The 25,600-nt window shown below is 33.9% G+C and overlaps 1 protein-coding gene across 29 annotated transcripts in view; it reads right to left on the bottom strand.

Moving 5' to 3' along the window:
* The window catches only part of LOC145261268 (phosphatase and actin regulator 2-like), an 858,751-nt gene that overhangs the window by 149,714 nt on the left and 683,437 nt on the right, over nucleotides 1-25,600 (bottom strand). The gene's annotated exons all lie outside the window — the stretch shown is intronic.

The following is a 25,600-nucleotide window of genomic DNA, read 5'->3' as shown; positions in this document are numbered from 1 at the left end:
TACTTTCCTTCTCATCAGAGGGTAGGAATTAGCAAAATGTCTCGGCAGACGTGTCAAATGTATATCTTATTTTTCTTTTATTAATATTATTAGAATTTTTCCCCTTTTCCTTTGTACATATTTGTGAATTATTCCATGGATTTCGGCCTTTGGATTATTTTGGATCATCTTCCAATTACGTGATTTCCTTGGATTTTATTTGTGCAAATGGAAATACAATTAACTTTCTTGGAGTTATATTTTTGGATTTTACCGTCATTGGATTATTTACCTTTCACCATACTATCCATTCACGTGTAATCACCTTTTTCTTTACCATATTCCCTCTGCTTCACTTTTTGTTATCAAGTAAGATCTTTGACTTACTTGCAGTTTCATCAAATACTTTTGTATGCAAAATCCGATCCCACATTTTGCTAATTCCTACCCTCTGATGAAAAGGAAAGTATTTCTTCAAAACTCCGCGGATTAAGGACTATCCACTTATTAAGTGTTTCATTTTCAGATTAAATATGTTTTTAACTCTTTTTCAAAGTGTTTTTTAACATGTTTTATTAACTATTTGCTCTTTATATATATATATATATATATATATATATATAGATAGATATATATATAGATAGATAGATAGATAGATAGATAGATAGATAGATAAGAGCAAACAGTTAATAAAACAATGATTGTATGAGGACTATTTTGGAGGGGATAATGAGTGTTGTTAGTGTTAGGAGAAATATTATTATTATTATTATTATTATTATTGCTAGTTGTATGATTGTAGATGGAGAGGCTGCTCGAGTGGTATATTGGATTAGTAACTATATCAGATGTAGGATGGGAAGAAGGATAACTTGAAGACAAAATATTAGTGTCTGTTATGGGAGGATTGCATGGGAGCTCAGTAATTGTGCATGAATATATAACATCTTTATGGATGCAATCATTATTGAGTGGGCAAGGATGTTAGTTATTACAATTACAGTTAGTTTTGGGTTTAATTGGAAAAGGGATTTTTTAGGCGGATTTAATTTTTTTGTTATTAGATGTTAAGATTCTTTGTGCTAAATTAGGCATTGTTGAATAAGAAATTCTTATTGAGTTTTTATTGAAAATAGAACTATATCTGTGTGGGTATTTGAAAGAGTTTTGTACAATGTTGAAGAATTCCTTAGGTATATTGGTTTTGACATTTTCGCTAAATGGAGGATTAAACCAAATATTTTTCTTTCTCCTGATGCGACTGGGTGGGTTAGAGGTATTGCGATTAGTATTTTAGTTGGGATTATATATGTAGACTTGTCCATTGTTATTGATAGCGGCAGATCTTGTTATTTGAACTGGTTTCTTACGAGTCATATTGTGTGTGATTACAGATTTGAGCATAATGGTTGTATTTAATCTTTTCCTTGTGTCCTGAGTTCCTTAAGGCATTATTGAAGAAAGTAGTATTTTGATTAAAAGTTTTTTATCAGCAGAAAGAGCAGAAATTCTTCTAGAGACGGATGGTACTATAAATTTTATAATTGAGTGGGAGTGGATAGAAGATTTATGGACGTATAAAAGCGTAAGGTTAGGTTTATGATAGGGGCTATGAGTTTTGGTGTTAAGATACAAAAATTCTTATGAAATTGCTGAAGATTAAGATATTTTTTGATGACATGAGACAATAAGGATAAAAAAGAATAAATAAATAAAATAAATAAATAAAATAGAGAAAATTCAAACAAAAAAACATTTTATAGTACAAATCTTTTAAAATAAAACAATTTTCAATCATTTTGCAGCAATTTTTTCAATAAATAATATGGTAAAGAAAATATGAAAAGGAAAACATTTACTACCAAAATGTCACATGCTTCTTAGAAATTCTTCGGAAGGCAAATTGAAAACAAAATTGTTAATATAGGTTTTTATTCTGGTATTCTCAACAGAATGGTCTCATTTTGTTTTCCGAAGAATTTCTTAAAGACGGAAAAGTACTGCCAGTAAAAGTTTTCCTTTTATTTCTTTATTTAACACATTTTGTCTTCAATAATAATAATAATAATAATAATACTTTAAGAATGGGCAAATTACATTGCTGAATAAAACAGTTTGGTAGCAGTTTTGTGTCCATTTACAAAGATTAAAATCAAGAAATAACGACCCTAAACCTTATTCTAAAATTCTTATTCTGATCAAAATTCATTACATGATTTTGATTAGAGAAAATGTAAAAAATTGAAGATGTAAGCTTAAGAGTTGTTTAGTAGAAATTGGAATTTAAGGAATCTTGCTTACTGCTATCTTTAGATTATGAATTAAATCCATGTAAATCTGAAATATTTGATTTTTCAATTGGAAAGTTGTGCTCGTATTATGCACAATAAAAACCCTTTAAAATAATCCAAAGAAAATCAAATTTGAGAAATATTTATTAATTGATGCCTAATAAGTATTGTTAAAATTCTGTAAAAAATTTGGAGATATCCAAATTCTCATAAAGCACCCACTCCCCATCTTCATTTTTAAATATTTAATTTAATTTTATGCAAAGGGGCAGAAGCGTTTCTGGAAAATTCAGACATCTCCGATTTTCATGAAATTAATATTATGGTATAACATAAAACTCAATACTTTGTTTGTTTTGTAATTTTGGAGAGTGTAGAGCCATTCTTCTTAGATACCATTATTTCCAGTTCCATAATGGCCCATGATGGTGGCACCCGTGCGTGCTCCAGCAATGGGTTAGTAATTTATTGCATGTGTATGTAGCACACTATAAAGTAGGGTCAGACATTAGTGCTAGTTATCTCTACTGGTTCTGGCCACTCAATAACATTGGTCATCGGTCAAGAAAATAATTTTAGTAATATAAAAGTTAAAAGTACTTCAGATTATTTGCAGTTTCATGAAATGGTAAAAAAGAAATCGAAGGAATGGGGAAGGAATATATAATATATATAAATAGTGATGGAACGTTAAAAATCTATTCAAGTTCCAAAGAAAAAAAAGCATTTGTCTACATGTGGATGGTTGTCATATGCCGATATAAATAGATAGGTACCAATATGTCTATTGATGTATTTTATGGACAACCATTGTAATCTGTTGTAATATAGGGTCAGATATTAGTGCTAATTGTCACTACTGGTTCCGGCCACTTAATAACATTGGTCATCGGTCAAGAAATTTTAGTAATATAAAAGTTAAAAGTACTTCAGATTATTTGCAGTTTCATGAAAGGGTAAAAAAGAAATCGAATCATAACGGTTTTAAACGCATCTTGAGTAAACAAGATTTACATTGGTCACCCACTGGTGTGGCTATTGGTCACCCATTGGTGTGGCTATTGGTCACCCATTGGTGTGGCCATTGGTGTGACTATTAGTAAAAAGAAAACTTGATGAACACCAGCGATTTGCAGGATCATACAAAAGACTGAAATACAATAATTGTTAACAGGTTTTCATGAAATAGTCGTCACTGCATCGAAAAACTGCAGATGATACTATATGTGTGCGTATGTTAGGCTACAGAGAACGTGTATGCGATGAGAAAAAAAAAAAAAAACTTTTAAAGTTTGATGAAGAAAGTTCATCATCATATTCAGTTTAATATCCGTTTTATGTGCTAGCATGCGTTGAATGGCTTTTAGAAATTTACTTCCAAGCTAACTTATCTCTGGCCAGGTTTTCATTTATCCCTCTTTCTCCCAAGTCCATTTTTATTACTTTCTCCCATGTTTTCCTTGGCCTTCCAATATGAACTGAACCTGCTACCTCAACTGTTCTACATCTAATCTAAAAAGTCATTTATTATTAACGTGATCATACCATCAAAGTCTACTGTTCTGTACATCTCCCTATACTGTCCAGATTTTATCTTCCTCTCAGGTCATCAGATCTACGCCTGTCGTTAACAATCAAATTACACATCCATCGTATCATTCTCATATTCTCTCCATGCAACGCATATCCTCAACCCTCACTAGCCAGGTTTTTACTTCCGTACATCATACTGCGTGAACATGCTTGAAACACAGAAAATGTTATAAAAGAAAAATGGGGAAGGAAATACTACATAAATAGTGATGGAACGTTAAAAATCTATTCAAGTTCCAAAGGAAAAAAAAATCATTTGTCTACATGCGGATGGTTGTCATATGCCGATATAAATAGATAGGTACCAATATGTCCATTGATGTAGGTTATGGACAACCACTGTAATCTGTTGTAATATATATCTGTAGAAGTTATCATACAAATCTAATAGACTTCAAAATTTTGAGATGGAAGGAAGAATGGGTTTTCATGTTTGTATACTTATGATAGTGTTTTGACTTTGTTTAGTATTCAAAAGTATTTTTAATTATTGATTGCTTTAGTTTGTTTTGTTTTTTTTGTGACATATAAACCTCAGCTCATTTAATGGTAGATAAGTAGTTAAAAAAACATAACGAATAAAAGACTGTATATATAGGTGCAGTCTTAATTTGATAAACGCTACCTTTGTCAGTGCATCTGTTTTTACAACACACCCAATCATGTTTAAGGCGTTCTATACTGAAACAAAACGTTGTTAGTGCTTCATTAAACACGAGTTATTATAATTTATGTGATAATTTGTACTCAAAGACCAAAGTTAGGTTTTCCCTTATTTTAATGATGTCTAAATTTCATGATATAGACCCACTTACTGTCGACATGGTAATTTTTGCCATATATCTTTTACTTCTTTATAATCTTGGTAGAGTTCAAAACCGGCTTCGAAACCTAGTATGCGATGCCCTTTTCTCTTCTCTGCGGCCACTTTCTCACAGAAGAGACATTGAAAGCCTGTCTCTGTTCTATCGTTATTTTCATGGCAAGTACTTGACTGAACTCTAATCTATGGTTCTCCTTTGCCAAACTTTCACAAAAAAAAAAAAAAACACTCGACTAGCTACAACCAATATATACCATTTCCTCTACTCTCTGTGTTTAAATCTAAATGCAAATTCCATGAACAAAGCTTCTTTCCCAGAACTGCTTGCCTGTGGAACACTGTTCCACTGGTCTGCTTCTAGTTGAATAAAAATCCAATACAAACAAGGTCTTGGTGAGTCATCCCCATAAATAATAACATTTTACTCAATCTACACCATTAACGATTACTAAGCTAGCACCTTACATTCATTAACTCTTATCCTCCAGTGGCCTGCAAGCCTTGATAAGTGATGACTCCCAAGTAAAAAAAAAAAATTCTAAGTAAATTGACCAGAAAAATTTTTCACAAAAAATGCTAAGCATTTATCCATAAATAGAACTGTTACAGTAAAATAAAAGCAATCACTGAGTAGGAAAACAAAAAGGAATAGTTAATTAATGAGATGTCCTTTTATAAAGCCATATGCAAATTAGGATGCTGATCGCATACTCACAGACTGACCAGCATTGTCCGGCCACAAAATATGCTTAAATATATTTTAAACTATGCATTTTTTGTACTAACTATTATAGATCATATTCTCTATTGATTATTATATTGTACCCAATATATATTATAGTGATTTCGAAAGTTAAAAAAAAAAACTTTAAAAAAACTATGGTGCCATAAGCTTGAATCAAAACCAAAGCATTCAAGACGCACAAGCCATAATCGTTATTTAGTACTTCAGCCTTCATCATTACCGTCCAAACAATCAAGATGGATAAAATGGGCTAAAAATTAAGCACCTTCAATCTAGAAATGTATATATATACATGCTCAGAAGTTAGTTGATTTATTCCTGCCAAGGTCAACTGTTTTTTTTTTTTTTGTTAAATTCTTACCACTTAGAAGCTATTTTTATAGGCTAAAAACTAAATCAAAAGTATTCCTGAGGTCCAAATATCCTATATACCAAGTTTAAAGTTTTAGACCAAATATTCAGAGTGGAGTATAGTAGAGACGTTTCATGCACACACAAACAAGGTCATATATATACATATATATATATATATATATTATATATATATAAACAAACATGTCAGTGTGCTAGAATATTTTCATCCACAATTGCGCGCAATGCAGAAACTATGTTGCATAAAGAATCAAGCGTAATAGTTAAATGAAACCAATCATTTAATATGAAACCATAAAAAATTAGTAATCAATTAATGAACACTCGTTTCTCAATGGAATATGCTAATTAGTTAACCTTTATAACGTCTCTTGCATATCCATAACGGAGTATATTTAGAAGTTCATTTTTAATACTTTTTAAATATCAATGTCAGAGTGAGAAAAAAAAAACCCTCAACTTTATAGGTGTGTGTGTGTGTGTGTGTGTATATATAAGTTAGAAAAGCATTTCATCCAAGGCATAAAAATTGTTAAACAAAATGTTTTTACTATAGGCTTTAAAAATAAAGGTACAAGATTCAATTTGAAATTTATTTATCTTCAAAGTGTACTTTTATAAATTTTACAAAGTAAGGTATAAAAATTCTCCGGCACAGAACACCCCAATCGTCATCAGAGCTGTAATACAAATTGTTTTAGCGAATTGTATGATCTGTCCTAAAACTTCACGTCATAGCTTCTATCTATCCTAGGTCACTAAAGGAGGGCATCCTTCTAGACAGAGTCAATTTTTATTTTTGTCCTTATCCATTTTCTACCCTATAAAAACCGACCTTGTGTCTAACTTTGTCCTCATGGGGAGGCAAGTAAATAGAGACTAAAAAGTATTCCCATCAAACTACACAAATACGCAACGGTGAAAGGAAAAACAGAAAATAAAATATTCTATTCCAAAAGTCAATTTGCTAAAAGTGCGAAGGAAAATATAGAAAAAAAAAAAAAAAGAAATAAAAAAAAGAAAAAGAAAAAGAAACTTCCAGATATTTGTCTTTTGAATGTAATCTCACTGAAACGTATTTTCTGGCAAACATTTATATTTACTTTCTGGATGTCTTGTTACTTCTATAGCTTTATTTTCTACCAATCGACCATTTTAAAAGTAGGTGCCAAAAAATAAAAAGACAGCTACCATGATAAGGTGCAGTTCTGTTTACCCAGAAAAAAAAAAAAAAAAAAAAAACAACAAAAAAAAAAAAAACAGGTAACCTATTAAGCAGCTGAAAGTGGTTACATATAGTTATATAAATCCAAACTTTCCTTCGCATATTTGTCACGTTTTACATCATGTCAACAGCTATTAAGTTAAAGTTCTGAATTTTTTAACTGAGGGCTGATTGTTTATATTACTTGAATAGAAAAGAGAAAAATTATTGCCTTCGTAGAAATTTTCATATTCTTTGTCAAACATTTTTTTCACAAATTCGAAACAATAACCATAAAATAGAGACTAACTCAAAGAATACAAAAATATCTACGGAGACAGTAACTGTTCTCTTTTCTTTTCTAAACAACCACCAACATGCCTGAGGACAGTCGAGGGCCCATCATACTGAAACGTTGCACAAATAACACCTAAGATGAGAACAATAGTCCAATCAATACAATTAATATAATCTATTAAGTTATAATATCTTACAGATATACTTATATTCAATTGGTTAATTTTGTTATTATTATTATATTTGTTGTTATTATTATTATTATTATATTTGTTGTTATTATTATTATTATTATCATTATTGTTATTATTATTAATTTTTTTTGTCGTCTTGTATCATGCTGAGGTTAGCCATTTTGTAAATGACTTTTCCTGTCTCACTATTTTGCATATGTCACTCGCTAGGATCAGGCCATCATCAACTGATCCGCTCCACATCTTAAATGACCTACCACAAAGCCTGAAGCCATTAACCTTGACATTGAACACACTTTGGAGCATTTCAGATGACAGGTGGATGATATGGTCCCACTGTTATATAGTTATTATTATTAGTATTAGACTATACCACTTGTGCGCGTATGTTACGTGAGTTCTTATTAGTAATGATATGAGTCTTAGTGAGAGTTCTTGTCTTATTACATATGATGTTGTATCTTAGAGAGAGATGTGTATGTAATGACATTTTATAACACAGACATATTATAACAATACAATTTACCTTTTTGTAGAAATCACAAACACAAAGATGAGCTTTATCCAAAACACATGATGAATTTATTTACGACCGGTCGGGATTTCCTCATTAAGAACTCAAAGTTTCACATCTTAGTTTCTGAAGTGACGTCTCGCTTCAGACGTCCGCCTGTCTCTGTCTCCCCTGACTGTCTCTACGACCAACTAACTCCCACCTCCTATATTGAGAAATCCATGCATCCCGGCCACGTGAGCAAAATTCACGTGTTTCAACATGCGCGACTTTGCACGTTTTCGACATTGATTTCCCAATAACCTATTTTTCTTGTGTTGTTTCCACAAAGGAATTTAACCTACATATCTAATTTATTTAACCATATTTTATTATCCACATTCTTTTAACAATTGAATAGTTTATTTATTATTTATTTCATCCGAATTAACAATTTACTGGACATTCCATTTAAACCTATTGTTCTTTAAAACTTATGTCCAGGGTTCGATTTCTGCTTTCTCTCATTTTCATTTTAACTAATCTCTCTATTTTTATACTTACATGAACAGGGGACAGCCCTTATCATGTAACACCACCAGTTGGGATGTTGCTGTATGATGCAATTTCTCATAGAAGCATTTATAATGAGATCGGCAATTCTCATCATCCGAAGCTTAAGATCATATTGTTGCAGTGCATTGATTTGACTTGACTTGTGATGGCATTCACCCAGGATGGGTTAAGACGACTGCTTCCATAGAACAGTGTCCTGAATGAACGAAGACCATGCATGACGATCTTCAACGGTCAATATAGTTATGGAAAGCCAATCCCAGGATTGTCCATAAACACCATAGACCTGTAGACTAGAGGTAGGTTCAACATCAATTTTGATGGTGTATAACTACGTCTTCATCTGACCCCCTGAGCATCTTCACGTCTTGGAGTGGTTTTTGAGCTATTGCTTCGTAAATGAATTTGTGGGCATTTGACTAAATTTGTAAGCGAAGTATGTAAACAATAGATTCTATTTAATTCATAGCTAAGACCCTGACATGAACTACTGTTCTAGATCGAAATAGATCTGAGAGTAATAACGATTGAAAATTTGTAATTATTTCTAACTTTTCTAACTAGTAAAGCGTGAAACAGGTAAAGCATAATACATGAAAATATCGTAAAAAAAAAAAAAAAAATTAACAGTAATATCGGTATTTTTTTTTTAAATCAATATATTTGGAAAGAAATGTACAGTGGAATTATTTAAATTAATTTTATATTTTGCGGAAACATGACCCATAGAATAATAATTATGCATTACATGGTTCAGAACTTTTGAGACAAAAATTGGTAAAGCATGATACATGAAAACTTTCTTAAAACTTTCCAGTTTGAGACGTCACATTTATTATTTGAACTTCACCAATTACAGACATTTTATATGAATATTAGTGCGAATGCTGGAAAAGCATAGTTTCTTTTCATCATTTTTGACAGATGATGTTTACACGTTTTTAATAAGTACAAGAAACTGCGGCTTAATTCCACACACATGTACTAATTTGGATGGATCAATGGCTGGATTCAGATGACTGTGTGTACATGAGCTAATAAGTTTTCAACACACATTGTGAAATGGCCTCTAACTACAGTATACATGCATGTAATAAATGCATGTAGACTAAAGCTGCTTTCAGGACTGCCAGCAACCACTGTAAAAGAGTAATAAAAAAAAATTCAAGGGAACTATATGCTCAGTCCGTTAAATCCAAAGTAACTGAGCAGCAGCTTGGTTCCCACCAGTTTTGGCAAATAGCAAACAGGATCCTGAACAGAAGCGTGCATTCTATCCCAACCATCATCAATGGACCTGAAGTTATCTTGTCAGCATCAGACAAGGCCAAACTATTTGCCAAGAACTTTGCAGCTAATTCTACCCTATGCGACGAAGGCCTTCAATTCCCCATATTTCCCCCTATAACACAGAACACGCTAGGTAACATACAAGTATCTATGCATGAGGTCGCCAAGCTAATCAAGAACCTTGATTCCAGTAAAGCAACTGGCCCTGTCGGCATCCCAATTATAGTGTTAAAAAAGCTTCAACCAGAACTTGCCCCCAGACTTACAAAACTGTTTAAGGGTTGCCTTAAGGAGAAGTGCTCCCCACACCCTGGGAAACCTAATCAGTATGCCCTGTATTTAAGAATTCAGGTGATAAGTCCTCTCCCTTCCAGTACAGACCAATAAGCCTCCTGTGTGTCATGAGCAAGTTGCTGGAATCCATATTAAATAGAGAAGTAGTCAACCACCTCAACAGAAATAACCTTCTTAGTGACATGTAATATGGTTTCCATTCTGACAGATCTACAGCAGACGTGCTAACGGTTATATCTCATAGGATTAGTGAATCTCTCGACAAGGTCTTCCTTTCTAGGGCAATTGCTCTTGACATATCAAAGGCCTTCGATAAGGTATGGCATAAGGGCCTACTTCACAAGATTTCCAGCTACGGTATAACTGGAAATGTTTTCTCAATCATTAAATCATTTCTCTTATAGGCTCATAAGAGTACTGATTGATGGGCAGAAATCAGAGGCCCTCAGTATGGAGTCCCTCAGGGGCCGATCCTGGGCCCAACTTTCTTCCTGATCTACATCAATGATCTCTCAAAACACATACTTAAATCATTCGCTGACATCTATGCAGATGACACAACCATCTATGGCAACACATCAAAGGCTGTAAATGACAAAGTTCTCTCTGATTCTCTCTCCTCTGATCTTGAGCGCACCGTACAGTGGGGGAAGAGGTGGCTGGTTACTTTTAATGCATCTAAAACCAAGCTCTTATTTTTACATCATAAACACCCTGATCCCCACCTGGCATCAGTTGAAATAGATGGCTTTCATCTAGGGGAGGCTCCATGTTTTGATAAGCTTCTGGGATTGACCTTTACTCCTGACCTAAAATGAAACATGTACATCAAGTCTATTGCCAAGGTCACTGGAAAAATGGTAGGATCCTTCTACCACTCCAGAAGATATCTCACTGCTGATGCAATTCTCTATCTATATAAAAGGCAAGTATGTCCAAGGATGGAGTACTGCTGCCACATCTGGACAGGAGCTGCTAAAAGCAGCCTATCCTGCCTTGACAGAAATCAAAATAGACTTCGTAGCTTCAAAGGGGATGCCCTTTTCTCTTCCCTGCAACCTCTCTCCCACAGAAGAGATGTAGCGAGCCTGTCTTTGTTTTATCGTTACTTCCATGGCAGGTGCTCGCCTGAGCTCCAATCTCTGGTCCCGCCTCACCAATCTTTCACGATAAATACCTGTCTAGCTGAAACCACTGTCAAAAATTTTCCCCACTCTTTAACTGTGCCAAAACCAAAACGTAGATTCCATGAACAAAGCTTCTTTCTTAGAAATACATTCCAATGGAACTCCCTTCCACCTGCCTGTTTCCCACCTGACTACAACTTAGATGTCTTCAAGTTCAACACAAACAAATTCCTGATGAACCGCCCCCTTAAGTAAGACACTTTATCAAATCTCCAATACTAACGATTACTATGATACTATCCTATTGATTACTGTACACGCAATAACCCTTATCTTCGAGTGACTTCCGGGCCTTGATAAGTGGTGACTTCCATGTAAAAAAATGCATGCACCCCTGGTACAAAAAAAGAAAATCACTGGTATACTCATGTTGAAAAAAAATAGGAAATTGATATACGCTTATGTAATTGAGGGCTGTCTTTATGTGGGTGGCACCTCATTTATTCCAGAATGTTTACTATCATAATATTTTACATGCATACTTAGATACAGGTGTGTCACAGGCTAATGTAGAGTGACCTTGGAAGTCCGTCAAGGTGATATTCAAAACAAATTATAGCATTTATTATTTACTTAAGACCACAATCTTTGTAATTGAGAAGAAATGGCAGAGTGTGTTAGTTACATGAACCATGTAACTTATATGGATTCATCCGACTACTGTTCTCATCTTGCGTTTCAGTCGATGTAACCTCTGGCCTTCTTCAAGTGTATCTTGTCGAACTCGGGAATATTTCACAATTGTATTATTCAGTTGTCCACACTGATGCGCAAAAATACAATTGTAAATTATTTAAGACTTCTATCCAGTCATGACTAATGGAACAAGAGCATGCAACCCCTGTGAAGTAAATAAAGGGTTCTGCTCCAAATTCGCTCCAAATTCCCGAGTTCGACAAGATACATCTGAAGAATGTTTGAGGTTACATCGACCGACACGTTGTGCGAATGACACTCAAGATGAGAACAATAGTCCGAAGAATCCAAATAATACGAATAACTAATCCTCATCTCAAAAATATGCAACAATATAATTTTGAAAACTATATATATATATATATATATATACATATCTATTTTCAGCTAGATTAGAAGTTTCACATAAATTTGTTCCCTGTTCATGAGTTGAGCTCTCTGGTAATGGATACTAACAGTTGCCACTTAGTGTAAAGCATTGTTATTTGTAAAAATAATTGAGCTCTCTTAGTAGTTAGTAATGTAAACAAATACAAAAATAATAACTTTCTTTACTAACAAACGGGGTATTATACTAGTAAGACAACTTGTCAGGTTTTGAATTTCAGCTTGAAGAACTCCCCATACCTAGCCACATTGAAGTGCTGTGATATGGCTTATGGATGATCTAACAATAGTATTAAATTAAAAATTATACCGTTTTATGATTCAATATTTTTTTTTTACTTATGTTTCTAGAGGAATTAAAAGGTAGATGTAGGTTATCTAGGTTGCTCACTCCAAATAACAATCACACATCAATATCAGAAGGTAATCTGAAGATTCATTTTTACATTAGAAAACTCATTCCCATTCGAATCAATCTGAACTACATGAAATTTACTTTGATTATATCTAAAATTAGCAAGGTACCTGACATTGCCCGGTCGTAAACTATGCTTAAATATGATATTTTAATTCCTTATTACAGAGCCAATTCTCTATTGATTATTATATTGTACCCAATATATAATAGTAATTTCAACTTGGGTACTAACAGCTAGAATAAAAAAAAAATATTTAGTGCTCCAGTCTTAGTTGTTACTATTTGAGCTTTCGTCAAAGTGGATAAGAAAATTAAAAATGAACCGGCTTTAACATATAAATGTACATTTGTGTATGCGTAGAGGTGCACTTAAAGTCGATTTACGCCTGCCAAGTCCCAATTGTGTTTTCTTAATTTCGCACAAGCATTAAACATGATATGAGTAAAAAAGTAACAGAACGGATTTTTGGGGAAAACTGGTTGCCCCCCCCACCCCCGCTCCGGGGGGTGCCTTTCAGGTTAAAATGATTAAAATTGACTCTTTTGTGCTTATTAAAAAAAAAAAAAAATTGATGCCTTGGATTTGTATAAAACTTTCTGAAAGATTGTAACTAATTTCTATATAATTTCGTTTGTATAACTCTTGGCTCTTTTAGGGCTAATAAAAACACTCCATTTTTGGGACTATTTTACCATATTTGTCCAAAATTTTTGTGGATGTCTATTTAGCAGTTTTGCATGGTGCAGAATTCAAATTTACATATGTTAAGGCCTAAAACTGCACCATTTGTTCATTTTCACCGGGATTTGTCGTCCCTTAGGTACTTTTGGGGCTAAATGGTGGTGGTGGTGGGGGGGGATAAAGGCTGAACTTAGTCATTTTTTTATGCTTCGTTCACCGTGCACTCATGGGGAACCAGGCATGCTTCACTTGTTTTTCTTTAAATAATTTATAGATCAAATTTATTTATATAAGAAAGGCTAACATTAATATCAAATACTGTAACTTCAAAAAATTGTGGTTATTTCAATTGTCATTTTCTTTTTTAAACAATCAACTTTTAGCTTCATTATTCAGCCGTGTAGTTTCCATAATGAGCTAATTTAATTATAATATAACTTAGATTTAAAGTTTTTTCTTCAGTTTCTAAAACAAATATGAAACGGATTTTTGTGTAAAATTATACACGTTCAACTAATTAGGATTCTTGTTTTTTTTATACTCTTCAAGTTATAAATAAAAAATGAAACAAAACATTGTATTCCTTTTTATGTCAAGTGCTCTATTTGATCAAAATCTATATAATTATAAAACTCAACTGACCTTGTAATGAGTGATGTAACCCACTTTCCGGTTTACGATATCCGGTTGCGCATGCACGCACAAACATTAACCCATAACAACGTAAACAAATAAACACAAATCGCTTCTTTTGCAGATATTGACCTGCGTAACGTTATTATTTCGAAATTATTAGAGTGGGGGTGTTTTGTAACTATTCTTTATTACAACTATACTGTCGCTATTTTCTTACAACTAAACAACTTTAACCCGTTGACAAACATAAGAACAATTGTAGTAAAGCCAAGACTACTACTACTACTCTCTATCCACCCCTTTTCCTTCCTTTTTTTATTTTTTGTTTACATTTCTAGATACAAAATAGTTGTGAGAACGGTGAATTTGTTGATACATTTACTAATTTGTTTCAATATTAGTTTTATTTATTTAGGTTTTATTTTTTTGCTTCAGGTTTTATTAATCATTTTTTAATAGATTTTAATTTTCTATAACTTGGTTGAAGGATTCCAATATGAGTTTTTCATTCTTATATTTCTCATCGGTAGGTTCATGTGCGTTTTTGCTGCTAAATGACTTTCGTCGGCGTTTGATTTGTAGGAAAATCATGTTTAATTTTTTATTTTTCAGCGATTATTCAGAAAAATAGGTAACTTTACACGAATAGGGAGGATTTTTTTTTTCATGTTTGAGTAATCCCTCCGTGATTTTTCATTTTAATATACTTTCATAGAAATGTTTCTGTTATGTCAAAAAAAAAACCTATTTTCTTTACATCACAAGTTTCACGCTCATACATGAATTCCATAGCTAATATAACATACTGACCCAATGGGTCACGGGTGGTCTAGTAAAATATATTTATCCATATACCTTGTGTCATGTACTTTCAGAATATACAAGCAGGCTGCCCGGCATTGCCCAGTCATAAGATATGCTCAATATTTTAATTCATGCAGATTACATATTTATTATTATAAGAACAATTCTTTATTTATTATATTGAACCTAATCTATAGTAGTGGATCAAAACTAAAAATATATATATGACTTGGGTGACATCAGCTAAAACTGAAACTAAAATGTGCAACTCTCCAACCTAATTTCCTTAGCCTTTGAGCTACGCCCATACGCCCATACGCCCATACGCATATAAATATAAATTCAGTTGTCATATTCTTTTTAAAAGATTGAATTGCCCAATCGCTGAAGACAAGATACAAGCGAGAAGCAAGGAAGTACGATCGGACGGTCCACAGAGTTTTAGAATTATATAGATATGATTATTAATCACCGAAATCTTTCAAGTTTGTAAACAGACAGAAAATACAACTTAAATTTCAGTAATTACTTGTTAGTTTCATTATGGAGCACTGTAGTTTTGATAATGAGCACTATTATCATATGATCCAAGTTTAAGAATGTTTTACTTCATTTTTTTTTTTTTAATTAAATACTAAACAGATTTTTATGTATGAAGTAAACTACTCATAATTATTAAGTTAATTAAAAAAAATGTTTGATAGTTGCATAATGGCTCAGTTTTACAATGATAAAAAAAACAATTTTGCTATGTTTGTGTTGCGGTACATCCAAGCACAAAAAAAAAAAAAAAAAAAAAAAACAAGTACTTATTGACAGTGTCTTTTTTCTTTTGAGTAACTATTTAAAAGTAACTCATATGACTCCTACCGATAACACACCCAGCCCTAAACTAATGATTGCTGGGCTTCAGCAGAAAGACTAGTACACAAGCCAATTTATTAAGATGCCACATTCCACACAAGATCATGCATGAAATAAGAGTAGACACCATCTTTGTCAATCGATGTAAATACGTAAAACATTGAGAAATGCAACATACACTTCTCAGCAGTACGAAAAGTGTTTCAATGCATAAACCAAAGGAAAGACATTATCTAATGAAGCTGTGTGTGTTTGCGCGTGAGATCCACTGACTGTTCTGCTGTATCACAGCTCTTTAATATGGCTGTACCAGCACCCATCCCACAACCATCAAGTCTATAGTCAGTAGCTCTCGCATCCCACCAAGATAGGGGTCGCTGATAATGACATCTAACAACGCTTTATACAAATATTGACCGCACTCTCACACTGCTGTATTTGTTTATTTACAAAGAGTATTGCATTATGCTGAAGTGGTAACAGGTGATATTAATTACCAGGAGTGCTCAACATAAGGGTGGAGGCTTATAATATATATATATATATATATATATCTTATGGACTCTCCCGTCTATTTTGACAAGAGGTTCTTGCAACTTCGTCTATTTAACCCTGTGTGCGAGTCGCAAATAGCATTTCAGTCCAGCCAATGATCTACAAACAAATCCACAAATAGTCCAAGAGTGTGGATTGTTGAAGTATATGGCTGGACGGCAGACAATACTTTACTTCTTTCCCTAGTTTGACGCAGTTTGATAATGTTTGATGCTGCATTTTTCATCATGCCATTGAAGCATGAAGACGACCATTCATTATGACCAATCACTAAGTCTTCGAGGGCAGTGGGGTTTATTCCAGCAGCTAGGAGATTACTTTGGAATTTGTCCTTGTACTTCAGTAATGGTCGGCCTACGGTTTGGTAACAACTGTCAAGTTGATTGTACATCAACATTTTTGGAATTCTTTCCTCTTAAATACGTAACACATGGTCATATATATATATATATATATATATATATATATATATATATATAATTTTATTTTATCAACAATTCCTTTCTGTTGCAAGTTTAGAATATAATTGTCAATAATACCAACTCAATTATAATCTCAGCTCAATGAATTTTACAAAGAGTTTTCAGAGCATATATACGTAAATTGAATAAAATCACAACCTACATGAATAGAAATTCACTTTTTTGTATGTAGTATTTTCATGTAGGTTGTGATTTTATTCAATTTACGTGTATATATATATATATATATATATATATAAGTAAAAAATGATATTTTAAATTCCAATGAACAAGTCTTTATTCATTTTTTTCTTGCCGAATTTCAAAATAATTCAACTGTTTCGTACACAATCAAACAACCGCAAATAAACATAATTATCAACATTTTCGTTAATGGAGCTCATCAGAAAATCAGATTATTTCTGAAGAAAAATCCTCAAACAACAAAAAAGTCGAAAAACCTGTTAGATGCATTTCCCATGAAATTCATCTCTTCAAAGGATTCCATCCAGTGATTGGTCTGCAACATGTTACCCCTCAATGCCAGACAACACAATTCTGGAATAAAGGATTCTCCCAAGTGTCTGCACTATGACACACTTGAAAAAGAAATACCTGATTATTAGGGTTATGACAAGAGAATATTCTTTTCATTATTTTGACTCTCGAGTATATATCAGTTAATATCTTACATGTTTATATACAGTTATGTGGTTCTCGATTAATTAACTATGTCGGATATATACTCGAGAGTCAAAACAATAAAAAGAATATTCTCTTGTCATAGCCCTACTAATCATGCGTTTTTTTTTCAAACTCCGGCCTTATGAGAAGTATATCAACAAAATAACTGCTTGTATCAATCTTTAGCATCCTCTGAGACTCATTAGTACATTCTACGTAATTGATAATGTCAAGCCAGCATGGGACAAGGAGAGGCAGGCAGCGTTTCTCATGATCCTGGTGATGTGGATGTCGTATCAGAGAAATAGCCAAGGTGTTGAATCTTATCACTTTCTTCAAGCAGCAGCTGAAGGTCAAAATCAGATGTAATAGGAAAAAATTACATTGCTCATTTCTTTTTTTTTTTTTTTTAAATTTGGATACACATAGTGAGCTTGTGTGTGCAAAAAGAAGTATGAATATGTGCTACCTGTCTGAGCATGGCGCACACAGTTCCTGGTCCTTTTGGACCCCAATCCTTCGAGTAAGTTTAACTTCTTAGCTAGTCAAGTGGATGAGTTACTTCCTCCCCTGTAATAGAAATTCTCCAAGATGCTGACTCATCACTTTCAATACGATGTTCTCAGCTTCTTTAAAATTGCATTTATCTTTGAAGGATACCATACTCCATCCCACGGTTTTTCTTCCCTTTAGATTCCACTCCTATTTAAAGATCGACCTACTTGTTTTCAGTCCTTAACAAAACCATAAAAGATTGTGTGTGTAGGTGGGAGTCTATTATTTAGAAAGGATTGGGAGTGTCCTATTAATCAAACATTTTTTGTTTGTTTTCTTGCTTCTCCACTCTCAAGGAAATCTCGGTAAATATGTATATTTATAAACAATAAGATGTTCAATCAATTTGGGGATATCTTAAGTAAAACGACCCCTAGTTTAAATGTGGTATATTTTGGTAACTGAACTGATTCTAGTTTTGTTTTTACAAGTGAATCACTGCTTATGAAGGCTTGGAGGCCACTCGAGGATATAAAGGGAAGTGAATGTAAGGTGGTCAGTAAAATAACAGTGACTGGTCATGATGGAAATTGGGTAGAATTTGATTTAAGGGAGTGGCTCAATATGAACTTGTTCACATTGGACTTGAAGATGCCCATCTTGTAGTTAGCTGAAAAGCGGGTAGTAATGCAAAAAATTATTTTTTTTAACAGAAAAACCAATAAAACGCAGCAAATATGAGTTTAACATTTCTATGAAAATAGTGTCCATTGTATTTTAAATATAGAACCGACCCAAATGAGATAAATACTAATAAATACCCAGAAAATAATTCTGTGCTACATAGTTCAATACAAATAATGAAATCATGTTGTAAGAGACAATCTTTAATTCACTCATTCAGTCCAGCACTTCTTGGCAGACAAAGCAACCCCTTTTCTTTCGAATGTTCCCTTTTTTACCTAACGTTTTGTTGACTTCTTTCTTCGGTGAAGAACCGTTGCATATCAGAATTAAGAGTTCATTTCTAACACCCTTACAACAATAACAATATATTATAATGATATTTGGAAACGGAGCTACATCAAAGGGAGGTCGCTATCATATTCTTGTCCAGAGTTGCCAGATTGATCTTTTTAAAGCCAGATTTCGCAGTTTGATCTTCAGAAATTTTATTTGACCATTTTTCAAAGCGTAACGTACAGACTAACTAAAGAAGTAACAAGCAAAATATTATCTAGATTGAAAACGTTGTCTGCTGAGAAACCATATGAGGCAAGAAGTAGAATGATTTGATTAGGTTTGAAAAGATTAGCTGCAAGCATCAATTTGTTGCATTCAGCGAGACAGATGAGGATGAGGAGTGAGAGTCCAAGTGTTGGGATTGGTTGGTCATTTTAATAGGAGAGAAAGAAATTCGAAGAATCATGCCCGGCTGGTTAAGTGACAATAATCATGCCCATGGTAGTGAAACTATTTTGAAATTTTGCAAACAAAACAAGATGTAATTACTGAGATAGTAAAGTGGTTTAATGAAACTATTTTGGTTGACAGAGAAAAAACATGGAAAAGATTAAAAGCGAGAGAGATATGAATAGATGCGGAAAAAGACAGAGAAAAGGATGGACTGAGAAATGTAGAGAAACAGAGGGAACGAGGCAGAGAAATAAAAAAAAAAATTTTAAATGCTTCAGCCAAGGATTCCTCTCCTTCCTTAGATATAACATATATGACAGTTTGATTCAAACTTAAAGACTGAAGACTCGTCCTTTAATGAATATTCTTTATTTTCCTAATAGCTATTAAGATTTGGGTTTATACTCTTCCCAATGATAGAAGCGTGTCATCATTGTGCAGTCCTTCATAGCTGAAAATGACTAGTTGCTTCACCACGTTTCGGCCAACTATTCCTCTGGCCTTCATCAGGTGGTTAACCGCAACGGGATAGGAATGTTATTCACTGCATCCTCAGTAATTATTGCTTTTTATAGTTGTTGTCATCGTCTCACCATGTTTTGGCCAACTAATCTTCTGGCCTGCTTTGGGTAGAATTGAAACCGTTATAGTCAGACAATGTTCACCTGGAACTGTAGAGATTCAATGTCAATCTACTGTGCAATGGGCCCCAACAGCAGACCAGAGGATGAATTGGCCAAAAACGTGGTGAAACAACAACAACAATGAAGATGAGGATAACAGTTCGCAAATAAATAAATAAATGTCGCATTTTAGTTTAAAATAACATTTTTAGAGTTTTGCATGCATCTTTACATAGTGTGTTAGTTTGTCACACTTATGTTTGAAATGGGATTTTCACTGTTGTACACCAACGGTTGAATATGACAAATTTTCAGAATATTTTTTTTCTTCAATTCCAGTTCAAATTTTGCAGACTTCATTCATTTAAGACAAAATGATGATGAACTATTTCGCCTGTGGCGATAAGTTCTTATAAAACATGGATAACTTTGATTTCGTTTTTCATTGGTCAGAGACAAAATATTAGCTAATTTGCCGAGAGGAAAATGTCTTCTGTCTAAGAATAGGAATTGGATTGATTATTCTGAAATACAAGAGAAGGAGAGGAGAAAGGGAAAGAGAAGGAGAGGGAAAAAGAGACGGAGAGGAAAAAAGAGACGGAGAGGAAAAAAGAGAAGGAGAGGAAAAAAGAGAGGAGAGGGAAAAAGAGAAGGAGAGGGAAAAAGAGAAGGAGAGGGAAAAAGAGAAGGAGAGGGAAAAAGAGAAGGAGAGGGAAAAAGAGAAGGAGAGGAAAAAAGAGAAGGAGAGGAAAAAAGAGAAGGAGAGGAAAAAAGAGAAGGAGAGGAAAAAAGAGAAGGAGAGGAAAAAAGAGAAGGAGAGGAAAAAAGAGAAGGAGAGGAAAAAAGAGAAGGAGAGGAAAAAAGAGAAGGAGAGGAAAAAAGAGAAGGAGAGGAAAAAAGAGAAGGAGAGGAAAAAAGAGAAGGAGAGGAAAAAAGAGAAGGAGAGGAAAAAGAGAAGGAGAGGGAAAAAGAGAAGGAGAGGGAAAAAGAGAAGGAGAGGGAAAAAGAGAAGGAGAGGGAAAAAGAGAAGGAGAGGGAAAAAGAGAAGGAGAGGGAAAAAGAGAAGGAGAGGGAAAAAGAGAAGGAGAGGGAAAAAGAGAAGGAGAGGAAAAAAGAGAAGGAGAGGGAAAAAGAGAAGGAGAGGGAAAAAGAGAAGGAGAGGGAAAAAGAGAAGGAGAGGGAAAAAGAGAAGGAGAGGAAAAAGAGAAGGAGAGGGAAAAAGAGAAGGAGAGGGAAAAAGAGAAGGAGAGGAAAAAGAGAAGGAGAGGAAAAAGAGAAGGAGAGGAAAAAGAGAAGGAGAGGAAAAAGAGAAGGTGAGGAAAAAGAGAAGGTGAGGAAAAAGAGAAGGTGAGGAAAAAGAGAAGGAGAGGAAAAAAGAGAAGGAGAGGAAAAAAGAGAAGGAGAGGAAAAAAGAGAAGGAGAGGAAAAAAGAGAAGGAGAGGAAAAAAGAGAAGGAGAGGAAAAAAGAGAAGGAGAGGAAAAAAGAGAAGGAGAGGAAAAAAGAGAAGGAGAGGGAAAAAGAGAAGGAGAGGGAAAAAGAGAAGGAGAGGGAAAAAGAGAAGGAGGGGAAAAAGAGAAGGAGGGGAAAAAGAGAAGGAGGGGAAAAAGAGAGGAGAGGAAAAAAGAGAGGAGAGAAATGAAGCGAGATGGAGAGAAAGAAAGAAAGAAAAAGAGAAAGGAAAAAAGAGAGAAAGAGACGAGGGTGAAATAATAAAAAAAAATAAGAGAAAAAAGAAAGAGAAAAACAAATGTTGTAATGCATCCACAAATTGACGAATATCCCTGATCACGTCCAATATTACACACACGCACAAAAGCTGCAAACATTTGGGGTTTCAGGTTGAACCAGGTATTCATACATTTAGCTTCATCAACACAAAAACCTGTAAAACAACCCCATTCAATTCCCTTTTCTCAACAGCTAAAAGCATTATTTTATTTAATAGAAACAAACCTGAGCTTTACTATAGGGATTCAGATCAGAGTGTTATATTTGGAAACAAAAACATAAGTTGATCATACAACTCTAAGCGGATTGGCCTCATTAGCACAATGAATATTATATATATAGTGTTGGTCTCAGATGAAGGGACTAGTTAGCTACACCTACTTGTGAAAACTGTTAAACTGAAGCTACAATATATATATATATATATATATATATATATATATATATATATAAATGACAAAAGCCAGAATGTTCATGATTATTTTTTTTAGAGTTCTTGTAAAAACAATGGGTTCATTCGCTGAGACATTAGAAGAAGTCTGAATCAATGAATTAAGAGCCGTGAGTTTCAAGGGTCAGGAAACTCGTATTCAAAACTTCTCTGCTCATTTTTATGAATTATAATTGTTTTTAATAGTCAATGTTCTTTTGATTTCATATTATAATTGGAGTTCAGTGAAAAAGATTGTAATAATTCAATGAATAAAGTTTATACAGATAGGCAGACGATAATAAATCAATATGTCGTGTGTCTGTGTATTCGTTAACGTTTGTGTGCATGAGTGGAAGGAAATATTACAGAGACGAGCACCCATAGTGAGGCGTCCAGCAACACCTATCCGTAGATTCAGGTCAATTGGGTTTATTGGAAAAAAATCTGGCTTTTCAAGGGTTTACGTAGTTCCCAGAAAAACTATTTCAAATAAATTCATAAAGTTTTTTGACTGGTCCAAAATATAATTATTTGTTTTTATTCAGGATAGTGTATGAGGTATTCAGTTCTCTCCTACTGCAAGAACTGACACTAGGATTGGAAAGTGGGATTGAGAAGTCTGCGCCTCCAAAGCGGGGTACTCTGACCTGCAAAAACTACTCGGGCAGCCCCGTCGGCATTCCCCCGTGAGGGCACATCAGACGATCAGCAATAAACTACCCCCTGGTCAAAGAGAGAAGGCAAAGCCTAGGAGGGTGGACCTCATAGAGCTGCACAAAACTTAACACCCACCGCAAAATCAATAGCAACCAGGTCATTAAAGGAATGGTCTAATCTTTGTTGATTTTGTTGGCCCGCGATAAAATCCTGGCCGTGCACAGACGACATGTGTACAAATGCATTTATGCATTTTGATTCTGTACGTCGATGTGTAAACATCAATCGCTACAGAGTCATGCTATAGTAAAGCAAGCAATTTTCATATACAAATGACCGACATGTGTTTACTTCGCTTCATTTGGAATTCTAAAGTGATATACCATCCATTTTTATAATTATCTTTTCTTTTTTACTGTAGAGTCACCACTTATCAAGAACAAGCACCACTCAAGGACAAGTGCTTGAGATGGAGAGAGTTGTCAGTCGAAAAATTAGGAACAATCAGTGGAATGAACTAAGTTTTATTACTTAAAGAGCAATTTATGGCAAGTATTTGATGGTATTGGATTTTAAAAACGTCTATGTTGTAATCTGTTGGGAAGCAGTCCCACGGCAATATGTTCTACAGATGGAAAATCCTTGACAAAACAAAAAAACAAATAAATAAACAAAAAGGTTCTATTCATGAAAAATTCCACCTGACACTAGACACGTGGAAGAAAACTGTTTCCATTGGGGTAACTAAACAAGTGAATCTTGCTGTGAATGTGAGATTAGAACTCAGCTGAGCACTTTCTATGTAAACGATAAAGTATGGAGAAACAATGAGAAAGAGAAAACAGGAGACTATCCACTGACTAGATTTCGAAGTTGATTTTTTATATCCTGTCAAGGTAGAAAAGAGTATTCTGAGCAGCACCTCCTCAGATATAGCAGCAGAACCACGGTGCTGCTCAACTCTCTAAATAATGGACCTATAGGCATGATCTCTTAAGTCCAAATGTCATATTTCGAGAGAGAGAGAGAGAGAGAGAGAGAGAGAGAGAGAGAGAGAGAGAGAGAGAGAGAGAGAGAAAAGGATATATCAAAGTAATTTTTGACTCGAGTTTTTTTTTTTTTTTTTTAATTACATTTTCACCCCAAACAAGGCACATTGCCACTTTGGTGTAGGGAGCTACTATCAGAGTTATAGTTTAAATGTGATGCCTCTGTTCAGTCTCGAAAGACAAAGGATACCCCCTGTAGGGGCAGCTGCGCATGTAATTGTGAGGCAAGGGTTGTGCAATCTCCAACCACACCTCTCCTGAATTGGCACTGTTGAGTCCAGTGGCAAGGAAAAGTCCAGGACGACTGGAAACAATGCCGAGATAAGCGGAGAGCACATACAGCACCTGGAAGTCCCAAATAGTTACTCATTTAGTACTGACCAGGTTCGACGTTGCTTAACTTTAATGATCCAGCAGGAACTGGTATGTCAACGTGATTAACAGTTTAAATGCCAACTCGAATTATTACGGTTCATTGGCATCAGTTAAACAAAGAAAAAATGCAACAATATGCGCGCTTATGCGTACAACAATGGCCACCACTTAGAACATGAAGAATTACATTGATTAATACTCGGAAAACTACTTATTTGCGGAAAATTTAAATGCGATATTTTCTGTTATAAGTGGTGGCCACTATTGTATGCGCAAGCGCGCTCATGTTTTTTTTTTTTGTTTTTTTAATAAAAAAAAAAAAGATTAACTCTTCATTATTCTGAAAATTCATTACGTTGTTTCTATTTTGAACAAATATGGCCGCCGCGTTACATTACTACATAAAACATGCGGGAAATATCTTTCCAGTATCGTGAAAACTAGTTGCTGGCCCAGATTTGAAATGCGATATTCGTTTTCAGCACACCCGAAAACCCTAGAATACAAGTTTTTTTTTTATTAAGGGTAGGTTTTGTGTTGGTCTACGAGGCCACAATTAACTATATATAACAAAGAAAGGTATATAAAAAAAAAAAAAAATGAAGAAACTGGAATATTACGTAAGTTTTCTTTCAAATTTTTATTTAAATAAATTCCGTTTAGAGAAGTGCGTTCTTTTTCACTTTCCATAAATGTCATGTGGTTAATAATAATAAAAAGTCCTTTATTCATACAATAATAAAAAAAGGATCAATGTATGCATTTAATGCCATGTTGCTTTGATTCTTTGTTTTTAAAAAAATCTAAAAAGAAAACCCATTAAAACAATGCACAAGTCCAGCGAGGAAAAACAGCAACACAACAAAAAGGAAGTAAATATGGAGGCCCGTGAGAGTAATAATAATTTTTTTTTTTTAATTTTATAAGTGCAGCGAAAACGTTCACTTAAATATCCTTTCTTTATGAAAAGAAAGAAAAATATGTAAAATTTTATTATTCATTCATTATTATATCTATATTGTGAAATACGTTTTCACAAGATTGTTCATTCTGATGGCAACTACACGGTCATCTTGAAATCTTGTGGTTAACTTTGCCCTCGTGGGCAATTAAAAAAAAATAATAAATAAAATAACTGAAGAGGGAGGTAAGGATAAAATTAAGCAAAACTGAAAGTAAAATACTCCTGAGCAATGCCGAGTAGATATAACTAATTTTAAATGTTAACGCGTTTCTTGTTTTCCCGATCGTGCTTCCATAGCTAAGAACAACTAACATCAAAACATACTTTTTGAAAG

This window comes from Euprymna scolopes, chromosome 37 (genome assembly GCF_053919585.1).
Source record: "Euprymna scolopes isolate OS-2025 chromosome 37, ASM5391958v1, whole genome shotgun sequence".
NCBI classification, from domain to species: Eukaryota; Metazoa; Mollusca; class Cephalopoda; order Sepiida; family Sepiolidae; genus Euprymna; species Euprymna scolopes.
The sequence above is the reverse complement of the archived record's forward strand: the minus strand, read 5'-3'. Positions and strand labels throughout refer to the sequence as shown.